At 35.5% G+C, this 23,364-nt stretch overlaps 1 protein-coding gene across 2 annotated transcripts in view; it reads left to right on the forward strand.

Moving 5' to 3' along the window:
- The window catches only part of LOC138710344 (myelin expression factor 2-like), a 79,677-nt gene extending 66,120 nt beyond the window's left edge, over nt 1-13,557 (forward strand). For both annotated transcript variants that reach the window (XR_011335214.1, XR_011335215.1), the window contains exons 13-15: nt 9,276-9,351; nt 9,579-9,693; nt 12,594-13,557. The gene's annotated coding sequence lies outside the window, so the exon portion shown is untranslated. The remainder of the gene's footprint in view (nt 1-9,275; nt 9,352-9,578; nt 9,694-12,593) is intronic.
- The last annotated feature ends 9,807 nt before the right edge of the window (nt 13,558-23,364 follow it).

Below are 23,364 nucleotides of genomic sequence, written 5' to 3' on the forward strand. Positions count from 1 at the left end.
TATCGTCAAAATTCTTTTTGGATCAGAACATAGCATACATTTTCCAGGAAATCATTCCAAAAATGATCCTCCATACATTGTTAAGTTAGATGCCATGGAACTATTCTGCAGCACATATAAGAATCATCTTCAAATTTATACAGATGGATCTCTAAATCCTAATAATGGGACATCAGGAGCAGGGTATTACATTCCAAAATATCAAGAAAGTTATTTCATACCATGTTCATCCTTCTCCAGTCTTGACACTGAATTGCTAGTTGTTGATGCTGCTCTTCAGTGTGTTACTCAAATTTCTGAAAAATCTATTTGCATAAGATAAGGTAATAACTGCCTCCCATTGGAGGTAGCCCAGAAGGACTCAGTATACTCTCCTACATGAATTTTACAATAATAAATGTTTATATAAATTTTGTAGAAGAAAATTAAAATAAACATATATGAATTATAAAGTGAAGAAAAAAAAAATTAAACAGAGTGAATATGATGACTGAGAATTTGGCAAGAGCATTTCAAAACTGAAGTTATGATGTCAGCAGTAAGTGTCTGTGGTAGTTCAAAAGTCTTCCTGAAGCTTTCAAAGAACTTGGGAATCACACCACGAGTTCCAATAAGAAGACCAGTCACCTCAATGTCTTCAAGCTGGTATTTTGCTTTAAAGTAATCAACTGTTGGCAGATAAATGTTGATCTTTTCTTGATTGACATCCTCCGGCTGGCTACTCCCCATTTCAATCCTTATGGTAGGATCAATTATATATCCTTTCTTGGTAGCCTGGACTGACTCCAAGGGGGCTATATTTTATATAATTAAATATGTACATAGAATTATTCCAATTCAGAAACAACTAAGTAAACTAAAAAAACTCCAAAAGGAAATAACATTTCAATGGATACCTAATCATTGTGGTATACCTGGAAATGAGAAAGTCGATAATATTGCAAAACAGGCAACATATTTGCAATGAAGACCTCTTCAAGTGATATCTCTATCCAGTGCTTTTGTTTCAGTAAAGTCTCATTTTATAAACCTATGGATCAACAATTGGCTCTCTTCTGACAAAGGAAAGATTTTACAGTCTGTACAAAAGAAACCAAATGACCTGGAAATGTACAAAAACTTGCCCAGACATGTTCAAACATTTTTAACAAGAGCCAGAACAGGTCATATTGTCACTCAATTATACCTACACAGTTTTCACATTTCTGATAATCCTACTTGTCTGTGGTGTAATAATCATGATGAAGATCTGGAACACATTCTTCCATATTGTCTTTCCATAAACCACAAAAGAAGTAAATTAAAATCATCAGTACCAGTTGCTGAAGACAGCCCTGCAGTATATATTGATTACACCCCACCTCTGGCTACTAGCAACAGGCATCTATAATGAACACCAATCAAAATACCCCTCATTTCTCGTAAAAAACAAAAACTGAATAGACTACAGTGGACTATAGTGGACTTTATGTTGTCAGCAAACAGCTGGATACATTAAGAATATTTATTGATTGATTGGTACATTTCTCCTAAGTAATTAATAGTCGCACAATTTCCAATATCTTGTCATGTGTCCAATCAAAGGAGAGCGCTGGTACGTTCAACCAGAGGTCCCGGGATCGACAATTTTTCCCTTGAATTATTCAAATCTGCTTTACAGGGAGCTTCACCTGAAAGACTAGATTTGCATAATATATACGTTACTGTGTACGTTAACAGAAAACCACAATTCCAAGTCACACAGATTGTGTGCACTCATTGTGGGTCTCTGACGTTTTGTCAGCCCACGCGAGTTGTGTGGATATAAAGGGAAAAGTTGAGACGGTGTCGGTTGGAGTTCCCAGGTAGCTCAGTGGTAGAGCGCTGGTACATTCAACCAGAGGTCCCGGGATCGATACCCAGCCCCGGAACAATTTTTCCCTTGAAATTATTCAAATCTGCTTTACAGGGAGCTTCACCTGAAAGATTAGATTTGCATAATATATACGTTACTGTGTTTGTTAACAGAAAACCACAATTCCAAGTCACACAGAGATTGTGTGCACTCGTTGTGGGTCTCTGGCGTTTCGTCAGCCCACGCGAGTTGTGTGGATATAAAGGGAAAAGTTGAGACGGTGTCGGGTGGAGTTCCCGGGTAGCTCAGTGGTAAAGCACTGTACGTTCAACCAGAGGTCCCGGGATCGATACCCGGCCCCGGAACAATTTTTCCCTTGAAATTATTCAAATCTGCTTTACAGGGAGCTTCACCTGAAAGACTAGATTTGCATAATATATACGTTACTGTGTACGTTAACAGAAAACCACAATTCCAAGTCACACAGAGATTGTGTGCACTCGTTGTGGGTCTTTGGCGTTTCGTCAGCCCACGCGAGTTGAGTGGATATAAAGGGAAAAGTTGAGATGGTGTCGGGTGGAGTTCCCGGGTAGCTCAGTGGTAGAGCGCTGGTACGTTCAACCAGAGGTCCCGGGATCATACCCGGCCCCGGAACAATTTTTCCCTTGAAATTATTCAAATCTGCTTTACAGGGAGCTTCACCTGAAAGACTAGATTTGCAAAGGAGAAATGTTATGAAACAATGAAGATATAGTTGTTTCAAGAAGCAAATTGATGCAGCCACTTCAGAATCCCAATCATCCACTTCCACAGACGTCATTCATTTTACGAACTTCAATTTTTCGAGACCATGAGGAACCCTGTTCATCTTACTGTCGCAAATACTACGCATACAAAACATTTAAGACATGCATCTCTTGATATAATACCGTAAGTAGAAGTTTTCAGTCATATTTATTGCGTATAGTCTATGATTTGCAGTCTCTATAACATGTCTTTTCTTTGGATATGAGTTTATTCCTGTGAGTTAATTCAAAATCGTAAACAAACATGGCTTTTCATCAAAATAAGGGACCGAGTATTTATTGAGTTTGCAGCATTTTTAAGCTTTTATATTAAAATCCTATAAGAAACATAATGGACTTGAATATTTTTTATTGAATAAAATCATTGTGATATTGTTAAGGTATCATATTTTTTTAAACGTATAACGTTGTTCAAAATTATAAGATAAAAGGAAGTTGTTCACATATGACTAGGTTTCATTTATAAAATGAATTTTTGCTCTAACATGAATTAAAATGCTTTTATTATTGTTTCGATAACTGTCACAGTTTTGTGGAATAAAGTAATGCTAATATCAAAGCTCTACTGTACTATGTTTATCATTTAGAAAGTGCACCATGTTCTGTTCATATTTTAATGTATAAAGCATAAATGAAATAAAAAAAAAATTACAATTATTAGTAAATGTCTATCCTGTACTGTAGCATCAGTGTCTGGGGTGTCAAACTGGTTTGAGTCTGCCACTTAGAGAATATTGCAAAATAGGCTATTAGAAGTAATACAAATAACAAAAGTTCAAGTTTTGAGTTACACAACAGTGGCAAGGAATGATTGAATAAATAATTAATTAGTTATTTGAAAGTCATTGTTGACCATACAGATGACATATATACATTAATTATGGTTACAGTAGTGATGGAGGAAATTAATTAAATACCGATATATTGATATTACAATGTATTGAAAACCTAATTTCGATAAACGATATATATCACAGAAAATGTATCGATATATCGAGCGATTATTGATATATCGCTATTCTGTAAGCAAATTGCATTTTCAGGCGTACATTTACTGTATTAAAATAAAATTACTTAAATTTTAATATTCCTTTTTACCATTGAAATTAATATCATAACAGTCAAAAGCATAAATGTAAAATTGTAACGATAAGCAATACATTTTCAATACCATATGATGTAGGTCTTAACCTAAATCAAAATTATGGTTGAGGCGAGGGAGCTTAAATGATATAGTGGGAAAGAGTTAAGTGAACTCTACATGGTTGAGTATTTGATATTGGAATACGATTCAGTTATTCTAATGTTATATAGGATTCAATCCAGGACACAGATATAATGCTCTTTTCTACCTAACAACGTAATCATTTTTAAATGTAAGTAAACTGTACTTAGAATGTTACAAGTTTTAACAAACTTCACAGTTGATTTGATACAATCCTTCTATAGAAGTTCCCATTGCAAGTTATTGTTACACTCCAACATTCCAAACAACAATGGTGATGATTATATATAGGGATAGAATTTTTATGCACTAAAAGATGATAAGAAAACAGAATGTGAGCACTAGGTTGTGCATAGAAATCATAGACATAAACAAATGTCACATCGGTATTAAATTCTTGTTTCTCTTTCCATTTCATAATATAGAAATAAAAGTTTCGATACCCGTTTTGAGGTCAAAAAGTTCTCTTTCAGGGTGGGAGTTGCTCTCCTGCCATGGAGAACATTAATAACAATATTAAAACAGTAGTAGATAAACCTCCGGTCTGTCTCACGTTCGCACATGCTGCATTTTGAATTTGGTGCTGCATATTAAAGAGTATGAATTCGAATTCCAGTCCAGCCAATTAGAACAAGGTAATTTAGTGAGGTTGCACAATTATATAACTGTCTACCTTCAGTAGCGCCATATCTCGGGAACTATCGGAGTTGTCTAGTGTGGATTTTGTTGTTGTTGATACTTACTTACTTACTGGCTTTTAAGGAACCCGGAGGTTCATTGCCGTCCTCACATAAGCCTGCCATTGGTCCCTATCCTGAGCAAGATTAATCCAGTCTCTACCATCATATCCCACCTCCTTCAAATCCATTTTAATACTATCTTCCCACCTACGTCTCGGCCTCCCCAAAGGTCGTTTTCCCTCCGGCCTCCCAACTAACACTTTATGCATTTCTGGATTTGCCCATACGTGCTACATGTCCTGCCCATCTCAAACGTCTGGATTTTATGTTCCTAATTATGTTAGGTGAAGAATACAATGCGTGCAGTTCTGTGTTGTGTAATTTTCTCCATTCTCCTGTCACTTCATCCCTCTTAACCCCAAACATTTTCCTAAGCACCTTATTCTCGAAAACTCTTAACCTCTGTTCCTCTCTCAAAGTGAGAGTCCAAGTTTCACAAACATACAGAATAACCGGTAATATAACTGTTTCATAAATTCTAACTTCCAGCTTTTTTGACAGCAGACTGGATGACAAAAGCTTCTCAACTGAATAATAGCAGGCATTTCTCATATTTATTCTGCGTTTAATTTCCTCTCAAGTGTCATTTATATTTGTTACTGTTGCTCCAAGCTACTTGAACTTTTCCACCTTTCTAAAGAATAAATTTCCACTTTTTATATTTCCATTCTGTACTATGTTCTGGTCACGAAACATAGTCATATAGGTACCTTGTTTTATCAGGGTTTACTTTCAAACCTATCTCATTACTTGCTTCAAGTAAAATTCCCATGTTTTCCCTAATCGTTTGTGGATTTTCTCCTAGCATATTCACGTCATCCGCATAGACAAGAAGCTGATGTAACCCATTCAACTCCAAACCATGTCTATTATCCTGAACTTTCCTAATGGCATATTCTAGAGCGAAGTTAAAAAGTAAAGGTGAGAGTGCATCTCCCTGCTTTAGCCCGCAGTGAATTGGAAAAGCATCAGACAGAAACTGGCCTATACAGACTGCTATAAATTTCATTAAGACACATTTTAATTAATCGAACTAGTTTCTTGGGAATACCAAATTCAATAAGAATATTATATAAAACTTCTCTCTTAACAGAGTAATATGCCTTTTTGAAATCTAAGAATAGTTGATGTACCGTACCCTTATACTCCCATTTTTTCTCCAATATCTGTCGAATACAAAAAATCTGATCAATAGTCGATCTATTACGCCTAAAACCACACTGATGATCCCCAATAATTTCATCTACATATGGAGTTAATCTTCTCAAAAGGATATTCGACAAAATTTTGTAAGACGTCAACAAAAGTGATATTCCTCGAAAGTTACTACAGTTAGTCTTGTCCCCCTTCTTAAAAATAGGTACGATTATGGACTCCTTCCATTGTTCTGGTACATTGTTGTTGATAATGATAATAATTCCACAAAAAAAAAAAATCGATAAATTTATGAGAAAACCGATATATTATATGATATATTGAATAAAAATTTCGATTATTGATATATCGCTATATCGAAACGAAAATATCAGTATTTCGTAAAAACCAATATCGTTCCCATCTCTAGGTTACAGTAATTCAGAATCTACATACACATAATATGTAATGGTGGTCAATGTTGTGTGCAGAATTTAAATTAGTAATCATTCTTCCTTGTGCACAGAATCATTGACGTTTTTGTGGGAATTGATTATGACTTATCAATACAAATGTATCTAATACTGTACTATAAAGAATGGAAGAAGAAGATTATCGAAAAAATGTTAAATATAGTAAAGAGGAAGACCACAGGAAAGATGTATAGCCGAATTAAGAGAAACCTACAGGAATGGGGGTATGAACAGAAAGAAATATACAAAGGAAGAGCATGGAAAGATAGTGACATTGGAGGCATGTTTGGAATCAACCTTCTGAAAGGAGGATACGATGAATGGAGGAGGAGGTTTATTATATTCTACTACTGCTACCATGTCAGGTCTGGAATTTTTCAATGACACTTGCGGCAGACAAGATCGCAATTGGCGTTTTTCTTATGCTTTCCCATATTAGGCATCTACATCATTCCAGCAACATTTCTCCATTTCGTTATAATTCTGTAACATTCCCTGAAAGCCGGCTGGTGAGACACAGAGGGAGCTGACCTAGGGACGAGTGGATTTGCCTGCCGAAACCTGGGTACGCAGCAAACCTTAGTGTAGTCAGCCAGTGTGGCTTTGGGAATGCACCTAATTTGAGGGTTAGCGCAGTACATAGATCGTGAAAGGTTGCAGTGCTGGATCATAGTGTCCCCTTCCAGAAATTCCATTCTACTACCATTACCACTATACCACTACTTAAGATTGCCAACTTGTTTTGAAGAAAATACGTGAGATTAAGAAATCGACAGAATTTCACATAGAAAATTGACAAATTATTCCGTTCAGTTACTTAAAAAAAAAATTATTTTATTCTACACTTCGCAAGCTAGGCTTAAATTAACAGTATTTTGAGATAGATTTTGTCTCTCATAATAGTTGAAGTTGATTACAGTTTGCAGCTCTCACTTGATTACATGTTTTGTGCTCCTCTTTCGAACATCTGTCCAATTATTGTTCATGAGATAAAACATCCTCTTTGTATGAGCATTACTACTTGGTATGCTTAGAACAAAACTAGCTAGTTTTTTCTAAATTTATAATATTAATATTGTGTGATTTTAAACGAATGAGCACTAAAATTCATTTCTGGCAAGCATTACTTTCTATAAAGACTGCACATTTCAGTGCATCTCTTGAACAACAAACTTCATCATGTAAACAGTCATCATTCACGGCAAAATCAAATGTTTGGAATAATGATGTTTACATTAAGCAAAGACTGTTAAAAATTAGGGGCAAATATGGGAGGTCCTGAGAAATACAGGCAACTCTACTACTGCTACTGCTGCTGCTACTACGCATTGCATAGATGTAAAACAAAAATAAACAAAATTAATCAAATTTGAAGAATATTTAATACATGCATAAACTTTGCTGGTTGGAGTTTACTTTTGATTTAAGATCGGAAGTGAACAGAATTCTAGTTCTGTTTTTGATCTTAGATTATATGAAGTTTGTTTGGAACTGAACTGAAGTCAGCGTAATACATATAACAATAGCAGGAGAGAATCATGTTAATAATGAGTGTTTGCAATACAGTGTTCGATATTCATTTGTGTCTTTGATAATATGCATAACTAAAATAATCTGGAAGTAAACATAGATTACAACCCAGCCAGTATAACAATGCATTGTTAGCATTATGCACATAATTACTGTGTAAGTAAAATATTAATGCAGACCTTTCTCTATATATAATTAAAATACATTTCACTCACAATTTTACTTATAGTATCAGTATTTATTCTTCCTTATTTTAATATAGAATTATTCTAAACAAAGTTCAATCATCCTGAACCGAGAAAAGTCTCCAGTTTGATTTGATCTTAGGTCAAGATGAAATGATCTCGAATTAGTGTTTATACAGCCAAACATCTTAGCTTAACTGAAAGTGAATATAGTAAAACTTTAATTATTCGTTTTTATGAGGGTCTGAAAAAAAAACGCATAATGAGAAAAACATATAACTGAAATGACTTATAATAACATCTGAAATAGCATTTGAAGACTATATGGGGAGAACGAGTTAAGTCAATTTGGTAAAATTTTCACAAGAGAAATTTAGTACTTTACAGTTAAGTCATCTTTGAATCTGTAATACAGTACTCGAATTTATAACACGTATTCTGGAAGAAGGTAAGAGTATTTATAGAAAATTTAAGCTGCTTAGGACGAAAGCAATCTGATATATTAAATTTCAAACTCCAATCCAGAAAATTTTATTACATTGACTGAGCTTATTCTTTCTGTGTGTTCTTCGTTTAAAATATATGATTACTATTTTAAAAAATCAGTTATTTTGGACTGCCTGCTCCTAAGGAATAAACACTATGCCCTCAAATTGTGAAAACTGATAACTGTTTCTTAATTTGTTCACTTATATCATTGTGTGATACAAAATGTTCCACTCTTTCTAAAGCAGTAACAGCATCATTAAAGGATCCAAGATTGTTGGAGACAGACATGAGCAGCTTCGAATTTTCACGAATTTCAAAGTGGGCTGCATCTTAACAATGAACACGCGCTGTATTTTCATGTTCTTACATTTTCATGGCAAACATAATTTCGAACAAAATTGATATAGAACTTACAAATGACGTTTTATATCTCTTGGAGTTTAAAATTTGATTGTATAAGTTTAAAAAAAGTATAAACTAAAAACAAAAACAAATTAAAATGGAAAGTATAGGAATTTTACCAGGACTTCATAAAAAACGAATGTGTGAAAAATGTATGAGACACATTGCTGTATCGTGGCCTAATCTCTGATTAATTATTTATACAACTGATCCTGAAGCAGGAACATGTCAGTTCATACACAAAAATAAGAGAAGCTGTAAGGTAATTGTGAGATTGTAAGATTGTGATTAAGATCATGAGTAAATTGCGTTAAAAGTGTTCTGAAACAAGTTGAGCTACACTTTGAATATCTGTGTGAAGAGAAGTATGGTTACTATCTTAAGAAAACCACTGCACATTTGAATCCAGATGTGAAATTGCTGCTTTATTTCGTCCTTATGTTTTATTATTTTACAGAACCAGCCATTCTCGTGCATTATTCAGTACGATCCAGTCCAGCAGTTATGCTACACTGCTTGATTTCTTATGCAGAGTAAGTTACATAACCTTAAGAAATATTTATAGAAACTGTGTTTTAAATTTATACAGTGGGTAGTATTAATACAAGTTAGAAGTGTCCTGTAAGACACAGCTCAAGAGAAATGTGAGACACAAATAACCTTGAGTCGTGACTCCTGTGTTTCGTATTAATAATTTTCCCTCTTTGTTTATCCATGCCTTCGTGTTTTAAGACATTGCTTTATTTATCTTTGTTTACAGACAGCTGATTGCGAGTAAGTGAACAAAGATTCCCTTCAGTTCGAGGAAGCATATTTTATAAATGCTGGTTTTCTATCGCAGTGATAGAAGTGGCCATTTTCAAACGTGTTTTGCGGTAAGTGGAAAAGTTTCAAATATTGACACGGCTTGCCTCTTTTGATAATCTTCCAATTTGTATTAATAATAAATAATTTAGTTTAACCCAGCCGTCAAATGTACGATAGGGTCGATGGTCTCATGGGTGAGGTGTGGTACAAATGAAACACTCAGCATAAATAATAAACTATTGTTTACATTTATTAGTTGACACTTCCGGTAATAAGAAAATAAACAAAATGGATGCAGGGGGAATAAAGTCGACTATAACTCTACTAATCCTTCGGGACTGGCTTGCCAATTACTCGTCACTCAACTGGCATTCCTCATTACATACAATAGTAACACAATCTGTAATAACAGATTATAAGTATAAGTTAATCGGTCGACAATACTATACTTCTCGAATGCTGCAGGAAGTACCAATATGAAGGCAAACACAACCACTATCAAATATACAATTGATGAAATCCCAGCGGATACTTTAAACCAAAGTGAATTACACAAACCCCAGTATGAGAGCAAATATACTTATATTGCTCAAAGAAACATACAGTAACTGATGTTGGAAAACCTATTATAATCGTAGGCAGACCAGCCTCGAAACCAACCAACAATGGTCTCTCTCCAATTCTCATCCCACCATCATTACACAACTCAAACACTCCACAGCCTGTCCACGCTTTCACACGTAGTAAGAGACGATCCCAGATCGAGTCCCGACTACACCAGATCTTTCATCCCAGATCACCGCCAAACAAAAACCCCAGCTCTCAATGGCTGTTCTACAACCATTCTCCCCGAGCGTCGACCCACGATACTCTGCGTCCACCGTCCGCCATGCTTCACCGACAAACTAACGCTAATTAATAATTAATAAGAACAGAGCCAATGAAATACGAAAGCCCATATCACGTGGTAACTTAAATTCGCTCCTTATACATGAGAAGTATCAGACCATGAATGGCGGAAAGAAGAAAGCCATCTATGAAAAGGAAGAATGAGACCTAAAATGGCGGACAGGATGCCATCTATGAGAATTAAGAGTAACTAACAACAGAAAAATGACATGAATAAGGAAGAAAAAAAAAGAAAAAGAAAGAAAGAAAGAAACACAGAGTGCCGAAACTAAAACGGCACAATGTCACAGTGACATTTTGCATAAACCACAATTGTCCAAATCAAAGAAGAGAAAAACTACTGTGATAGGAATAAGAGAAGATGTGAAAGGGGAATTCTGTTGTTGAGAGAAAATCAAATTTAAAAATTATAAATATGAAACGTAAAGTAAAAGAGAAACCACATCTGAAAGGGGACAGGCAAAAGGACTATGCATCTGCAAGACTGGGAGCTAAAAGGAAAACAAATCATGTCGTAATAGTGACAGGTAAGCATAAATTGAGTAAGGTCAGTATTTTACTGATTCATTCTTTATTCAAATAAATTAACGGCATTGAACATGGTTCTACAAATCTATGTTATATTAGGGGGCCTGGCAATTGCGGTTTATTATCCAAGACCATCTTCTACGAACCTGGTGCCTAAAGAGACTGATTACGTATCAATACGAGATGCAAGTTCAATGCCTGACATGATTCTTGAGGGTCCCAGCAGACATACAGGGAAAGAAACTGGAAACACCAGAGATTACTTATGTTAAAACAGTCAAAAGTGCTCACAATGCAAGAGGAGAATTTGCAAAATGCAGAAAGAAGTGTTGTATCCAAAAATAAATAAATATGTAGTTGTGGGAGAAAAAAGAAAGAGAGTCGCAGAATAGAAATGAATTAAGCATATATGATTGTGTAATTTGTTACAATTATATTATTTTAATGTACCGAAGTACATATGATATTTCCATGCAGATATTCTGAGTCGTCATATGATGAAAGAGTAATGGAACGGAGAAAAATTCTCTCCGGCGCCAGGATTTGAACCCAGGTTTTCAGCTCTACATGCTGATGCTTTATCCACTAAGCCACACCGGATACCCACCCCGGCATCGGACAGAATCGTCTCAGTTTAAGTTCCAACTCTTGGGTTGCCTCTAGTGGACGCCCTCTGCACTACATCATAGAGGTCTTTGAACGTAGGACTGAAGTCCATACATGTGCTGAGGTGCACTCGTTATGAGTGACTAGTTGGCCGGGATCCGACAGAATAAGCACCGTCTTAGAGGGAACCCAAGAGTTGGAACTTAAACTGAGACGATTCTGTCCAACGCTGGGGTGGGTATCCTGTGTAGCTTAGTGGATAAAGCATCAGCACGTAGAGCTGAAAACCCGGGTTCAAATCCCGGTGCTGGAGAGAATTTTTCTCCGTTCCATTACTCTTTCATCGTATGATGACGCAGAATATCTGCATGGAAATATCATATGTACTTCGGTACATTAAAATAATATATATGATATGCGTAAATCACTTCGTGATTTAAGACGGCACTTATTCCATCGGATCCAGGCCAACTACTCAGCTGAGTTGGGTAGAAATGTTTCAGTATTTCTCTTCTCAAAAATGGTCATTCAGTAGCTTTTCTGCGGTTGTAGAATTTGGGTTATCACTGCCAGATATTAATGCACCTATAGAGAGAATGTTTGCAAGCATGAACAAAATATGGACATTAGAAAAAACACAAAAGTTGAAATGCTGAAAGCATCGTTGTTTACCAAAGCAATCTAAAGTACAGGTGCTTTGAGTTTTTCAATTACTTGAAGCAAAATGGGAAACCTCTGAAGAAATCCATTCTTCAGAAAAATATGTCCTGTAACTATATAACATGATGTAAAATGTATGTTATTTTTATAGTAAATTCCAAAATGTCTCTTCACTTGACTTCTGTATTTAACTGAACTTCTAAACCGCGATAAACTGTGAACACTAACTTAATTAACAAATAAATCGTTATTTTTTATTTCACAGAAGCATGTCCAATCTTCGGGTCCTGCGCCGTGGCGTTGCGGTCTAAGGCATCCTGCCTAGGACTCGCGTTACGGAATGCGCGCTGGTTCGAGTCCTCATGGGGGAAGAAATTTTCTCATGAAATTTCAGCCAGTGTATGGGACCGGTGTCCACCCAGCATCGTGATGCACTTGGGGAGCTACGATAGGTAGCGAAATCCGGTTGCGAATGCCAGCTATAATGGCTGGGGGGATCATCGTGCTAACCACACGATACCTCCATTCTGGTTGGATGATTGTCCACCTCTGCTTCGACATATGGGCGTGAGGCCAGCAGCCGGCTGGTCGGTCTAGGCCCTTCACGGGCTGTAGCGTCATGGATTATTATATATCCAATCTTCAGTGTGATGATACGAGCACCTAAGAAGATGACATACTAATAATAGAGGACACTGCAATGGAGGATGCTGATGCACTATCAACTTCTCAACTCACAAATAATACGTCAACACAGAACAGTGAATTCACTTTGACCACCAAGTAAACGCCAAAAACACCGCGAAAAAATTATAGACTTGCTGGAGAATAGGTGCATTGAGAGAAAAAATATCATTGACAGTTTGAATCAGAATCGCGACGATGATGTTGATTTATTTTTTAAAAGTATTGCGATGTCCGTAAAAAAACTGAGACCAAATTTGATTCATGAAGCGAAAATGAGATCACTTCAGATGGTTTTTGATTTGGAAAATCGCTACACAAATCCTTTCATTTTGCCACCAGAACCTTCAGCATCAACAAGCACTAGTAGTTGCATGGCATGATCGTCACCTTCAACTTTGAATATCAGCAATCATTCAACCAACCATGACTCGTATGATTACATGGGACTTTAAACCCCGGCAAGTTTTGAATCACTGTACAAAATAAAAAATGTATTAAATTATTACAGTTTATACCAATAAAGTATTTTTACTTTAAAGGTTTTGCATTGTTACATTTCAATGTTGCAAGGAAAAATTGATTAAATATATTACTACTATAAAGAATTTTTACTTGCTTCAGTGTTATGGCTAACATTTCGTCAGGAGTGATAGGGTACAAATATCTACTTGAAGAACCTTTCTTGAGATCTTCTTTGATCACATCAAGAACATAGTTCAACTGAGCAATGTTTAGCCTGAAAAACTCCCAGAATATCTTGTCATCTTGTAACAAGTGCAGATTGTTTAGTGTTATAAAAAAAACCTTCCTACGTCTTGTTCTAAATATGAGATGTACTTCAGCGTTTCCCTCATTCAAATGTTGGAGCTGAATTTCTTTCTCTTCATTTTCTTCCAATAGTAAATAAGAATCTAACATTCTAAATGTGCTAAGTGCCAAATATAATCTTGCAGAGATATTGATTAAAAACACACTGTGCAAAGAATGTTGAGATACCTATTGACACATGAATGAGTCATTTACAGTTGAGCTACGACAAAGCTAAAATTTAGTGTGACATACTCATATGAATGTTCCTCCCTTAGATTAAATAAAATGAAATTTGAAAAATTTGTACTTAGCACATTTAGAATGTTAGATCTTCAAGTATAACAATAAATCGCACTCACTCATTGTGCAAGTGTTCACTCATTACCAAAAGATCGCACACGTGCGACATTTCATAAGAATCACTTACTAATGCGTCAGGCATGAACATCACACGCACTACATCAGTTGCTTCATAGGAATTACCACCTCAATTTAGCATAGAATTTTGGAGTGTGCACAAATGTGTGTCAGCGGCACAGCAGTAAGAATGCACATCTGACAAATCAATTCGCAAGTGAGTTCGGAAATGGGGAGAGATTCAGTCTTTGATAATATCCCTCCTGGGCTGAGGAAGACTAAAAACACCAGAAGACATCGCTTAAGAGGGCTATGTTGACATTGCTGCAGTCAACGAGTTAGATACAATAGAGAGGCTGAAGACCTCTGATAAGCGCTCCCTGCGGAGGCCAACAGTACTATGGATCATTCCCTACAAAACATGGTGGTCTACAGTACCGCCAGCCTCCGCAAGGAGTGCTTATCAAAGGTATACTGCAACGAGTTAGATACTTGATCCGAATAAATATTATGAAAACAAATAGTCCTTTAACACCACCTTAAACTTATTACAAGTTTGAAATTATGTCAAGTAGTAATTTGGTTATAATGTGGCAAACTGAAACAACTGGAGACTTTGAATAATAAGGTGTCCCGTAGTTTCCAATGAATACTTTATTTCATATTCTTGAATGATACACTTTCAATAATAATATTTCACAACATATCTAATATTATTATTATTATTATTATTATTATTATTATTATTATTATTATGTATTTGTATTAATTGTAGACTTGGGTCAGTGGAAGAGCAGGCCTTAACTCTGCCAGGTAAAATAAAATAAATTATTATATTTTTCGGATACATCAATATTTAATTTAAACATTTCGCTATAGGTTTTGTAAAATGCTGATTTATAAATGAAAAAGTAATAATTAAGAATTTAAAATTTCCAAAAATGACTCATTCCCTCGGATTTAAATGAAATGTACCGTACCGTAAATCATAATATTCGTTGCTGGCTAATTAAACCCTCTCAATACAGGTATCATTGCCCCAGAGAATTATAAGATAAGACGGACTGAGCATAAGCGAAATATCTGTATTAATAAGTTTGTACCAGCAAGAGTTTAGTATTTATTGTGTTTATAGGGCCTACGCCAATTTTCTTTTTATTAATGCATAGGGCTCTTTTTGTTAACAAAGAGGAAAGTTAGCACTTTCATCACACACAATTTGTCATTATTGTTCAAAATAATGTAAGAACAGTTTTATTCTGCAAAAGCCTCTGCCTAGTTGCAAGACACGTGTGAGATCAATGTTTATTTCAAATTATATTAGACTACACGATGTCTCCATCACGCGACAATATTTGTTTCAAATTATATTAGACTACACGATGTCTCCATCACGCGACAATATTTGTTTCAAATTATATTAGACTACATGATGTCTCCATCACGCGACAATATTTGTTTCAAATTATATTAGACTACACGATGTGTGCATTACACGAAAAGAAGTGTAGCTAGCTGTGGCTCCTCTTGTTTCTGATAACAATGTTAATTGTATCTTATTGTTTCAATAAATGTGGTGAGTTATGATCATGAGTAACTTTCTATTAGTGTCATTCTTTAATTATTATATTGCATGCTAAGAGGCTATTTGTAGTTTTAATAATTGCAATTTTCAAAAGTTCTCTGTGTTAATTCCAATTTCAAATGAATTTTTCTCAATAACTTAATTATTGGATTTTTTTTTTTTTTTTTCCGCCACTACGTTTCCTATATTTTACTCCTATTAGTTACATACGTCGTCTCTCTTGAAATCACCTGGTGAGCACTGAATTACATGATTTCATATTAGGTTAGACTAGCTGTAAGATAATTAAATTTGTGATGAAGTCAAAAAATTATTTATTTTTCTTCTGCCGAATACATTCATCCATCTTTTTGTGCTTTGCTTTGGTTGCATTGAGTATAGCTTGTCATTTAATATCTGGGCTATATTTAGTGAAACTAATAAAACATAGGCCTACAGCTGTTATAAAACGTGAAGTTTTGTGTGTATTTTACTTTTTACTTATTAACATAGGCTTAATATGTAACTCAATTCACAATAATACTAACTTCATCACAGTCATTTCCTACAACATCCGAGCCACGCCCCTTTGTTTTGACTAACCAAAATATGGCGGACCAATGTTCAATTGTCTTCAACTTTCAGAGGTCTTCCGCCTCTCTATAGTATCTAGCTCGTTGGCTGCAGTACAGACGGCCATTCCGAGGAGTCTATAGCAGTCAACAAGGCAGCTGGCAGTGAGCACTTCTGGGTATATTGCACATGGATCTTCAATTTCACACCTGCAAGTCATTAGTCGTACAGAAATTCAAAGCTAATGATCCAAATGCCCATATTACATTCTGCTGACTGTTACTGAAGATGAAAAGATCCTACATTCGTGGATCATTTAATATACAATCAACATATTGCCTAATACTAGTGTAAATCATATTAACTGATTACATAAATTTTCTGTATACAGAATCAATGTATGATAAAATACAATATGGTGTATTGATATAAATTGATTAATTAAAGAAGGAACATTTCATCTAAATAAGAGGACTCAGGGAAGGATGCAAGAATAGGGTAAAGATGCCTAATTCCGTGATAAAATTTCAATTGACTGCCATGGAGTTGTGGTATCTGACTTTTAAGTTTTTTAAATACCTAACAGATGCCAGGAGATGACTTCTTTTCAATTCTATTGAATACCCGCCTTTTGAATAGAAGCAGTCGACTGCAGAAGCTTTTGTTCAGTGAAAGGTGGTTGACCAGTAAGTTTTTCTTTCTCTTGTGACCACTTCTGAAGAAACATTTTATATTTGAGAATTAATATAGCATTATAAAAATGATATATTATTGCAGATTGTAGTCAGCTGAATCAATGTGTATGATCATTTAAACATTATGAGACAACAATGCTACAGGAGCTTTCTCATTTTCGGATTTATTTTCATATTTCTTCTTCCTGGCTCACTCGACCAGCGATACCAACGCTAAATTGTGAAAATTAATGTCTATGAAAGAAAATAGTTCGTGGAAATAATAATAGAAATAAGTTATAGAAAACCAATTATAATATAATAATAGGGCATATATTTAACTTAATGACCAGCCTCATGGTCTAGTGGTCAGAGCTTCTGGCCATAGTTCATGAGGTCCCGGGTTCGATTCCCGGTTAGAGCACAGGAATGTTTCCTTAAAGGGGATTATTCCTGTGTTCGTCCATGGTCTGGAATTTAGGTTAAGTTTAGATTTAAGACCTCTCCTGGCACCACATTATCATAATCATCCTATCACATCATCGGGGTAATGTAACTCCGCCTTCCAGGCGCCCCAGCTTCAGAAGTGGGTTACAACTAAGCCACGGCCAGAAGAGAAGACCAGAAATGTCGAAAAGACAACCTGGTGGCATTGGATTAAAAAATAATAAGTGACACAGCTCAGTTTTTGTTTTGTGGTGAGGTGAATAATCAACCAGACAATCTAATTGAATTAGAAAACAATATTCGCTAAGCCATTACAGACATTTCAGCTGGCATGTGTTGTTGCATAGTGTGTTCAGCAGCTCTATAAAAGAATGATGAACATCTGATGGACGTTCTCTTCTGTACACAACACCTAAGATGAACTTACTACAAGTATATTAAGGAGGAGCTCACTTACTGGCACGGATTTGTTTGGTGCATTCGGATTTTTATTCTTTGCATTATTTTAAACGGAACATTGCCCACTTGGCTGCATCGACTCTGTCCGCATGACCAGATTCCGTCCAGAGAATAGTAAACAGATTTCCGTACGGGCCAGGATCAAAATAAAGAATGTCATGAAAATTATATCGATTGCAAGGCCTCTAATCGCAGTTATACTAAAGATAAATGGATGATGCGAAGCTTATTTTGTTAGTCCAACAGTATGCATAGCTTTACAATTGATCAAAATAGAATTATAGTAATGTTCTTCATAGTTTATTCAAGTTACATTGCTATTCATTTTACTTCAAGTTTCAGTTAAGAACACTACAATGATATGTGCTCTAGTGGTAAATTACACCAATGTTTGATGATTTAATTCGGAAATGCGGACAAGTGAGCGATATAATAAAAATCCAAGTGCGGCAAACTAATTTTTTCTGGTAAGTTAGCACCTACTTAATTCTCAAAGATTTGTAGTTATATTTCAGCTATAATAAATATTTCTCTCATGTTCATCAGTGTTTTGAATATCATTTAAAGTTAAAAGTGACCAGATTTTCAAGTTCTAAAATCGGGACACCTTGCAAAGTGTGGTAGTAAATGAATTTTGAACTTTTTTGTATAGATTTAATATGCAATATAAATACCCAATAAAGAAACAGAATCGTGATGAAAACAACACAGTCAAATATATGGATTAAGTAACATAAAAACACAAAAATTACATATTATACAGATTAAAATCGACTGCATGTGTTTTGCCTTAACACTGAACATGACATCCTGGGTAAACACCTCAATCGTCTTGGCATCCTGCCATCATCAGCCTGCATTTTGTGCCGTCAACAGGAAGATTTGGATAGACAACATCTTGCAAAATGCTCTGCTCTGAAATCCTCCAAAGAAGTCGACCGCTACTGGGAAGCCAGAGCTCGAATGTCTTTGATTACTTAATTCGTAGTTTTGTTCACCACTTTCTTGTTTTTCCCTCAGTCAATGATTGTAAATATCATGTACTAGCCATTAGACAAATTAATTTTTTTATTCATTAAAGACATCAGCTCAAAGAATCTGAGTGACACAAGGGTCCTGAATACAATAAAGATGTGCAGTATAATTTGATTTGAAATATTAAAGAAAAAAGAAAGTTCATTGTTGAAGGCAAATATATAAGTGGATTAATTGAAATAGAGATGATGATGTAATATTTGAAGATAATCCTTGATAATATTTATAAGAAGAGACATATAATCAAAAGGAATGTGAAGTTCCTTAAGATAATTCCATGTAAATTTTGTAATAGAACTTCTACTGCCAAACAGCAAACCAATTACAGACCATTGTTTAAGAAGGACATACTTTTGAGAAAGATACGGCAAACAAGGTTCATATATAGACTTCTTCTCAATATCAACTTCGGTGGCCTGATTTAGGTTCCTTTCGAAACGAACGGTTTCCCGTTTTAAATGTCCGTTAATAGCAATAATATCCGCCCATCTGAAAGAACCATCTGATGATACACAATGCACTTCCTCATGAATCTCCCAATTTTAAGTTTTTAATGTCGCACACGATGTCTAGCATTGATCAGCAGCTCGCCTTTAGGGCATTGTCCAAATGTTTCAAGCTCACTACAGTCTGAATGACGGCAGCGGGTTGTGCTTAGAGTTCTGCCCGGTATTGCGCAAACCGCCAAAATATTGCTTGACGTTTTTAAAGCATTGGTCCACCCTGAGGAAGATAGGTCCTTTCGACTGCTTAACCATGAGTTAGCCTTGGGGAGATCATTGTAAACAATAACCCCTTTTCCACGCAAGATATGGTAAGTGTTTACGAATTTTACGACCTGACTAGTTGATAGCATCAATAGTTGTTATATTCAGTTTTGACAGAGCAGAAACTTTTTCGCTTACAAGGCCCCTAACAATGTAGAGATGGCAGTCATCAACACGAAGAAGAGTATTGCAGATATTTATGTGTTATACATAAGCTTCCCAAGACTTTATCTAAATCATTAAGAAACTCGGTTTTGATTGGTTGAGTGGAGCACACTGTAAGGAATAAGTAAGAGTGGGCCAGAGATATTGATTCTTAATCATAACCTTTTGATCAGGTTTTAATAAAGGGGAGAGACAGAGTTTAGAAATATTTTTACTGAATGTGGTAAAAACTGCACATTTATCAAAAACGATTTCATCATTAAAATTGATACCAAGGTATTTAATGCGGCCATTAGGATTAAAAATGGATTGAATGAACGAACCATTAGCGGACGCGACATTAATCAGGGATAGGATACCACTTTTAATCGCTATTAAATTGCACTTGCTAGAGTTAATAGCCAAACCAAGAGTAGAAAGGTTACTTTCTGCTAGACTGATCAGAGATGTAATGCTATTTTCACTACTTGAAATCAAATCAATGTCATCAGCAAAAACAACGGCAGAGAGATTGTCTAGAGTAGGATCTAATGAAAAGCCATGGGCGTGCGATACTTCATCATCAGTAAGGTCCTTAATGATAACGTCGATTGCTAAGTTGAATAGAGTAGGAGAGATTCATGAACGCACGAAACAATATTTTCCTCCTCTAGCAAACTGCTACGCCTGAGCGAGTTTTAAAATTAGCAAATCAGTGCAGCAGAATTCTTGAGACGCCACATCATACAATTAGTGATGCAAGTTTTGAAATTAGCGAAACAGTGTAGCAGATTTCTTGAGGCGCCATGCTATAAAGTTAATGTTAATTATACCACGGTGTTATGCAATAGTGATGGGCGAAGTTGTTCTTTTCCCGGAACAGTTCCGACTGTTCCGGTTCCGAAAAAATACTATGTTCCAAATAACAGTTCCGAAATAACAGTCACCAGTGGTGATGAGTCGGAGTCGTTCAAACTAGAGTTGGGCAACGCGATTCTTTTTCAGAAGTCGATTCCAACGATTCAATCACACATTACGAATCGATTCTAACGATTCGTTCACGATTCTTCTCAGTCTGCGATTCCAACTATTCTTTTGAATCGTCAACGAGTTCACGATTCTTCCCAGTCTGCGATTCCAACTATTCTTTTGAATCGTCGCAAGACACTTTCCTTTGCAAACCACGCGTAGAACAAAAACGTTCTACATCTCTCATAGATGGCATAAGTGGCGAGACATTGGATTGTCTCTTTCTCATTGGCTGGAACCATTCAGTATTAACTCCATTAGTCTACAAAATTACCCAAGATAATGTCTCTAAATTATGATTTATCAACTGAACCTTATTATGAAGTACATTTTTTGCATTACATCTCTATTTAACTATGCAAATTTCAGGTTTGTGTTCATTATTTTCCATACTTAACAAATGCAGTACATATTTTGAGTTCACTCTCGCTCGGAAGCATTCGACACGGTTCGGAAATGTCCGTTGACAGGTTACATCAAACAACGAATAGAATCGTGGGTTACGATACCATGCCGATTCCTTCATATTCTTTTGAATGACGATTCGTTACGATTCGTTTGAACGACGATTCGTTACGATTCTTTTGAACGACGATTCGTTGATACCACGAATCGATTCTTACGATTCTTTATTATTAGTCGTTCGAATGAACGATTCGTTCACGAATCGACCCAACTCTAGTTCAAACGAACGGTACAATACCCTCCCTCTTCACCATGCTGCTCACACTGGAGCACTCATAGGCATGACATAGTACACATTCTTATCTATAGATGGCACTGCAATGCACATTCGAATCGATTTTGGAAAATTGCTGTGCATGCGGACAGAACTCAAAAGCTTAATGTTAGTAATTAAACAGCTGTTGACTACAAGGACAGAATACAACACTTTGTTTTCGTACATAAAGTTATAAAGACATGGTAGCCAACTAAAAAAAAATAACATAACATTTAAAACATATGGTATGTAATTTCTGTTCTCTCTATTACATAATAAAAAAAAAAACAAATCATTAATTTTTATTTTTCTTAATGCTCAGTTATAATAATAATAATAATAATAATAATAATAATAATAATAATAATAATAAATATTATAATTTCATAAATAATAAAAAAGATATATATTGGCAGTACTGAAACCTGGAAACCCCGCAGTGGGTTAGTAAAACGTTGGAATCGCATCTTTACCAAAGTGTAATTTAAACTTCGCATTAAACCTCGCTCTCCAAATCAGTACTTCTATGGGTAGTTTCCAACAAATAATGCTACAACATTTTTGTCGTTCTTTGATAACAGAGAAGATAGCACAAAAACTTGTGCTTGTCAGACTTAACCTCAACAAACGACATACAGACATTGTAACTAAACCACTCATTACCATTTACGACTTTAACCTTTGTATAGAATCAGCTGATCAACGAATTAATAATACTATGCTTACTTTATGACTTTGTAGAATGTTTATAAAACAGAATTAGTCAACTAATGGTGAAATAAACCATAAAGCGGGAATGAATATTACAGATTATTAAATACTTACTATAACATTACAGATGATTGGCCAGTCTTACAAATGTTGATATTAAAGTTCGCGCCACCGCAAGGATTTCAATTTCCATGCGCCCCCCTCCAACCACGTGAGAGTTTCAAGTACCAACTTCATCCAACGAAGTTCCAAGTATAACATAAAGAACAACGAGAACAGTGTAACTGCAGCTGTCGTTGGTTCATCGGAACAAGCTCCGACGCTTCGACGTTCCGACTGTTATCTCGGAGTCGGAACATACCTTGTGCAACGCGGTACTGCGAGCCCGCAACAGCTGGGCAAGTGAGCAGCTCGGAGTCGGAACACTGTTATTTCGGAACAGGAGGTTCCGACCTACTGTTCATTTTTGCAACAGTTCCGAGACCGGAACAGTTCCAAAATAACTGTTTTGTTATTTTTTACCCATCTCTATTATGCAAGCATAAATTTAATAAATCACAACTACTCCTGAAGTGCCAGACCGTGGTTTTCGATAAAACAACGAATGGATAAGCGTTTAAACAAAGGATATGAGATCGCATCCGCTACTTTTATGCCAGATATCAAAATCAAAATGTTTTTCAAATAGCTTACATCCTCCATTTCAAAGTATATTAAAAACTATTCAAACATAATTAATATATTTACGAGTCTATTCTTTTTTCCGGTACGGTTTATCATAAGAGAAAACAAAAATTATACTATGTAATTTATATATCGTAGAAGCAAGTTGTACCTGATTATGCCGTAAAAGATGAAAACGTTTATACATTATTTATATTTAATATGTATTACCAAATGTTAATATTAAATTGAGAAGTCATAAGATTGAACCTTTTTACATTATTGTATTTATTAACAAATACCTATTTAATGGCAAGCAAAGCATGTTCTGTAAAAGTTGAATTGAAGAGCCAATACGAGCATAGCATAGTATGTTCAATATGTTGGTCACACTG

Source organism: Periplaneta americana, chromosome 12 (assembly GCF_040183065.1).
Source record: "Periplaneta americana isolate PAMFEO1 chromosome 12, P.americana_PAMFEO1_priV1, whole genome shotgun sequence".
Classification (NCBI taxonomy): Eukaryota; Metazoa; Arthropoda; class Insecta; order Blattodea; family Blattidae; genus Periplaneta; species Periplaneta americana.